At 42.2% G+C, this 6,516-nt stretch overlaps 1 pseudogene; it reads right to left on the bottom strand.

Moving 5' to 3' along the window:
* Nucleotides 1-3,398: 3,398 nt before the first annotated feature.
* LOC101983952 lies at nucleotides 3,399-4,492 on the bottom strand (annotated as a pseudogene).
* Between the last annotated feature and the right edge of the window lie 2,024 nt (nucleotides 4,493-6,516).

Below are 6,516 nucleotides of genomic sequence, written 5' to 3'. Positions count from 1 at the left end.
AGTTTAAATTTCACAGATCTCCACCTACTTATTTGTTATACTAACAGTTCCATTCTATAGAAAACTGATCTATAGGGCAGAACTATTCTCCAGTTATGTCATAGATTTGATTCTGACCATGTGGTTTTCTTACTATAGTGGTTAAGAATCCTCTCTCTCTTTTTCAGTAACTTATGTTCATTTGTCTTCTCCTATGGATGTATGCCATGTATACACAGGTGTATGCCATGTATACACAGGTGTATGCCATGTATACACAGGTGTATGCCATGTATACACAGGTGTATGCCATGTATACACAGGTGCCCATCGGTGACAGAGGACGGCACTGAATTTCCTGAAACTGATGCTTGGGAGCTGCCTTACAGGAATACTAGGCCCTAAACTTGTGTCCTCTGAAGAAAATGGATGGGATTCATTTTTACTGCTGAAGAAGAATGTTAAACAGCTCTGTAGCTAATAAAAACTCAGAGGTTAGATACCAAGGTTAGATCATGTGTTATACAGTTTGTTCTACAGGAGATCCACGTTATGGACCATAAGCTGTATGAAAGCAGGACTCAAATTCTCCGTAAGAGGAGATGCATATGAATGATCGTGCATACGGCTAAAGATGTCCTATGGAAAGATTAAAGAGTGATGCTTCAAGTATAGAAAACTGCATGTACCCAGTGTTCAAGTGAAAGAATGTGCTATAGGTGGTAACATTTATTTTTGCCTTTATTGATAGATAGGCAGTTCAGAAATATGACTAGGTAGATGTATAGGAAGAATTTTCACTAGAAAGTGACAATTTATCTAAGTTCAGAAAAATAAACAATCCCATTTTGTATACGATTCTTTTGTTTATATGAATAATCATCAAAGATAAGGCCAAATATCATTTCTTCTCTGTTCCCACACCATTCAGCATCAAGCTCCTGAGTCGAAAGCAATGTTTATAGCCTGCTTACTGTTGTGTTTACAACTCTTGGTTGCTCTTAGAATATAGTCAGGGCATTTTGGACTAAATTGTGGGTTTTCTGTATAAAGATAATAAAATTGAAAAAATTGCCATCTTATTTTATGCTTTTCCTATTATTTTTGTTTTTTGATATTACTATATACTTTTATGTACTTGAGTGGAATCAGAATTTTGATAATATTTGGCACATGCAAGAATATAGTCGATGAATTAAATTATAGTAAGAAATACAATCAACTGAGCCATATCAAACTTAAAGCAACTCTTTCTAGTCTTACATATCAACGTTAAATGAGCATTAATCTATGCTCCATGCTCTGGCGCTCTATGGCACTGTTTTACGAATAAGGCTTTGAGTTGTTCGTTATTTCCTGCATTGTTTGCAGAATTATCAGGATCAAAGTGGTGAAGGTCTGCATTCTATCAAAATGTATCCTGAAAGAAACACATTTCCTCAGCTCCCAAACCATGACAGCTCTTCACTGTGAGAAAATTTAGGACAAAGACAGCAGTAATAAATCTTAGCACCCTGTCACTACTTAGTACTAAACCTGTGCTCTTCAGATTTGACACAAACTGCTGCTCCTTTGCTGGCAAAGAGTCCCTTCGGAAAGAGAGAGGAGAGAGAGGTATTCCTTATTCAGGACTTGACTCTTGTACTATTTGGCCTATAAAAATACAGAATTATGACAAGACAAGAAAGTCATGCGCTAATAACAAATTGTAAGTTCTTTTTTCTTTTCCACTACTAGTAGTATTTTCAGAGAGAACCACAAAATTATTTCAGTTCTAAAGAAATAATCATCCAATGAAGATGAAATGACTGAGCCATCATGAAAAGTCAGTATAAAATGCTATCCATGTAACTGAACTGAAAACCATTCTGGCATATGAAGATTCTGGCATTCAATGGAGCAAGAATTGCAGATTGGAATGTTTTAGTTCATTTCTAGCTCCAAGTTCTTTTTTTCATGTAAGAAGGACACACTCTTGTGATCTGAGTGTGAAATCCCCCTACAGACTGTGTGTTTAAACACTTAATCCCCAGCTAGTGGTGCTGTCTGGGAGCTGGAGCTTTGATGAAAGCATGCCACTAGATTGTGCTTTGAGGGTTCTTTTTTTTCCAGTCCATCTTTTAATTTTTTTTTTAAATTCCTGAGATTACAGAACTGGAATGTATTAATATTCCACTCTTGACATTTCCATGACAAACAAAAATTCATAAGCCACCCCCCCAAAAAAAAGGAAAAGGGGGTGAACCTAAAGAAACTAAAGAACCTAAAGAAACTAAATAAGAAGGTGAACCCAAGGAAAAACATATAGTTATCCTCTTGGCTATGGGAAGTAGACAAAATTGCCAGGGAGAAGGTTGGGATCTTGGGGGTGGGGTGGGATAGGGGTATGGGGAGATGGGGAGAGAAAAGTTAGAAGGGAAGGAGGGGGGGGAACTTGGGGAAACAGGAGGATTGGGATGGAGGAAGGTTGGACAGGGGAGCACGGAACCACAGTTCTTAGTTAGGGGAGCCACTTTAGGGTTGGCAGGAGACTTGACCCTGGAGTGGCTCCCAGGAGCCCATGGTGATGTCCCCAGTTGGTCCCTTGGGCAGCTGAGGTTAGGCAACCTGAGATGACCCTATCCTATAGCAATACTGACGAATATCTTGCTTACCACCATAGAACCTTCATCTGGTGATGGATGGAGGTAAAGACAGAACCACACTGGAGCACTGGTCTGAGCTCCCAAGGTCCCAATGAGGAGAAGAAGGAGGGAGAAGATGAGCAAGGAAGTCAGGACCACGAGGGGTGCACCCACCCACTGAGACAATGGGGCTGATCTATTGGGAGCTCACCAAGGCCAGCTGGACTGTGACGGAAAAAGCATGGGATAAAACCGGACTCTCTGAACATGGCGAACAATGAGGGATGATGAGAAGCCAAGGACAATGGCACGGGGTTTTGACCCTACTTCATGTTCTGGCTCTGTGGGAGCCTAGCCAGTTTGGTTGTTCACCTTCCTAGACATGGACGGAGGGGGAGGACCTTGGACTTTCCACAGGGCAGGGAACCCTGACTGCTCTATGGACTGGAGAGGGAGGGGTAGAGGACCTTGGGGGAGGGGGAGAAGGGTGGGAGGAGGGGGAGGGAAATGGGAGGCTGAGAGGAGGTGGATACTTTTTTTTCCTTTTCTCAATAAAAAAAGGAAAAGGGGGGAGAAGCTTATAAAACTAAATACAGATATCTCAGCGTAACTGCTGAACAGAGAAAGAATTAAAACGCTTTTAATTAAAAAATCATGAGTGAATGATAAAGTGTGTAGAAACTGAAAATTTATAAACTATTTAAAACTTGTTCTCGCTGACTGTCAGAAACTACACAGATGGATCATGAGTGGTGGTAACCAGCAGAAATGGATTATGGGTGAATCTTTACTCTTCTAGCTGCTCCCCATGCCACCTGTCTCCGAAGAAAGCCTGAAATTGATTAGATACTGAGTCAGGCTGATGCTGGTAGCAGACCCAGTGATGGTGACCTGCTTATCAGTAGATCCTTCCACTGGGTTTGCAATTTTGATCTGCGCCCCAGAGATCTGACGGATCTCATTAATTTTGGCACCCTGACGCCCAATTATGCAGCCAATCAAATCATTTGGATCATGAGAAGTAGTTTGAGCAGATGCATCCAAACCTGCCCAATAGCCTTTCACCTCTGGAGAGCTGGATTCGTTGTTGCCATGGGTCACGGGAAAATGAGACTGTTGCATTGCCAACTGGTGCAGCTTGGTCAAATCTGGCTGTGGAATGGCATACTGTCCTTGTATGGTATAGGCCTCTAGAGGTGCCTATACCCTATACCGCTCCAGGTCAGGGTTGAGGCACATGGACGGGTGGTGCGGGGGAGTCGCGCTGTCACTGCCTGTGCTGTACCTGTCCTGACCACCTGGAAAGATGACTGGAGAACTGGAGGGCTTGGGCCAGTATGGGATGGTCACGCCCTTTCGGGGGGGACTGGGAGAGAGTCTCCAACATGACCACGCAAATCTGTTTGACACACTCAATGATGGATTGCGGAATGCCAGAAATAGTGATTGCCCGCTCAGTTGAGTTGAGGAGCATATCCCCTGCCACCTGGACCTGAGCCGCTCTACTCTTATTTCCTTGCTCTTGCAACCACCTTTTCCAATGAGAGAGCCACACTGACTAGTAGGGACCACGAGCCCAGCAGTAAGGTAACTGGGGGTCTGCTGGCAGCTGTGCTATTGGTCATAGAGCTGCTTATGTCCTCTTCCAGTTCATCAATGATCATAGCAAAGGCTTTGAAGATGGCATTAGTCGGTCAAGCCAAAGTGATAATTCTCTCAGGACAATTCCCTTCTGAGATGTTGATACCTGCACCACTCTCCTCGCGCATCTTCTTAACAGATTCCCCTTTCTTTCCAATGACACTGCCAATTTCTTTTCCATGCATAAGTAGCCTGATAGTAAGAGTGACATCTAATCCACCTTCAATCACACCGGTGTCTATGTCTAGTAGTTACAGGGAGCTGGACTTTTGAGTGGTCAAGTCTTTGGTCACGGGTAGGAGTGAATGCCAAAACTGGAGGCGCCAGTCGACTGAGGGGGAAGAGGGAGCCGGAGGGAAGGGGGACAGAGGGAGGCCGGGGCGGGGAAAAATAGGGGCATGTGGAAAGGCGAGGAAGGCCCCACTGGCGGGGTGGAGAAGGGGGGTGGAGGAGGAAGAAGGGGAAAGAGACCCCAGGGCAGGCGGGTGGGAGAGGGAGCAGGCTGAGGCTGCCCTCTTTGCGGTTTTATAGCCTGTTCCATTTCTGTTCTTTCTGGCTTCTGCAGGTACATAAATGTGATCAGTGTGTTTTCTGAATTACGGGCCATTCTCAGGGCTCCAGCGGCTAGGCCACCTGACCATGCATGGCCCATTCCTATTGAAAGTGTATGCCAGAATTGACCGCTTCTTCCCTTGTCTGTTTTTTTTTTAATTAGTTGCATAAAAGTAACTAATATAGGCACTAAACACTAAGGGAGCTGCCTCAGTGTGTGAGGGGTTAACCAATGTTTCAGGCCATCCTTGTAGTTTGTATCAAACACTTAGTCATAGTCTGACACTAAATAATAGAGACATATTGTGAGCTGCTTCAGATGTTGTAGCTATTAGATTGATTTTTAAAATAACTATGGTTAGTTTTTTTTTTTAAGGCATCAAGTTAAAATGTGTTTTCCTGAAAAAGAAGAATGAGTTTGGGGGGGGGGGTAGAAAACTATTTGAGGCCAGAGGATTTTGAAAATGAAGGAATATGGTTGAAGAGATAGAAACCAATGAAATCTGCCATACTAAAGCAGTACCGAAAAGACAAGAGTGAAAAGCTAACAGCAATGGCAGTGTACAAGCCCTGGAACAAAACTCTTGAGTGTTATCCAGTCCTCTGTGTATGGAGCTGCAACAGCTTTGTGAGCAAGGAGAGGAAAACCTGCTTAAGGAGACAATAGAAAAAGCTTCTAACATCAAAGGATGACCAACGTAGGGATGGAAAGTTTCAAACAATACATGCAACATAAATACTCTTTCCACTCTCAGTCACATGTAGATTATTAACCTTACAGCACACAAATGCTTTGTTACAATGCATTCTGCATTTAAGAGTGATGAGCAAAGCTGCCTGCTCTCATTCAGGCAAAATTAATGTTGCAAATATGTTGAATCTATTGGTAGCTGAATCTGAGGATGTCAGACCAGAGGATGCAGAACCCCAAATGCTCTCCATACAATAACCCGATATTCTCCCACAGAGCTTGGATCATTGGCTCTTTCTTCTTGCTTAGTTTGTGCTTTTCACTCTGTATTTAATCAATTTCTGCCTCCCCAGGGATTCTTTTCTTAGCTGTTCCAACTCTATACTAACGTAGTTAACATATCTACTGCAGAGGTCCCTGCACAAAGTCATTTAGACATAGATAAAATATTGAATGATGGAAGCGATAAAGGAAGTCAAACACTGCTGAGTGAGAACATCAGTTTTCTTCAGGGACTATCTCCTTACAAATTGTCCAGTCCCAAGTGATCTGCTTTAAACTCAAATATATGAGAACATTGAATGAACTCAGTAGACGTTAATACATACATACATACATAAATACATACATACATACATACATATACACATGTTTGTGTCACTCTACGAAAGAAGAAGAGGTCATAAATTTGGAAGTGAGAGGAAGGGGACATGGGATTAGTTGTTGATAAGTGAGGGGGAAATGGTAAAGGCTCATTGCTTGTTAAGTACTCAAAGTCAAATAGCATAAAAATAAAATTGTGTATCATTGCCAATTTCTCAATGTAAACTAGCTAGCCAGAAAGTGTATTAAATGAAAATTAATGTCAATACAGATCATCATATCAAGAGGAGGTATATTTTACAAATAAATGAAAAATAAGAAATTTTTTAAAATGATCAAATAAGTTGGCAGTCATAAGTGTATTGACATATCCTGGTAATTTCAGCCATTTATGGAGATGGGAGGATCAGGAGTTCAAAGCTGGTC

This window comes from Microtus ochrogaster, unplaced genomic scaffold (genome assembly GCF_000317375.1).
Source record: "Microtus ochrogaster isolate Prairie Vole_2 unplaced genomic scaffold, MicOch1.0 UNK14, whole genome shotgun sequence".
Taxonomy (NCBI): Eukaryota; Metazoa; Chordata; class Mammalia; order Rodentia; family Cricetidae; genus Microtus; species Microtus ochrogaster.
Note: the sequence above shows the minus strand (reverse complement) of the source record. Positions and strands in the feature narration are given on the sequence as shown.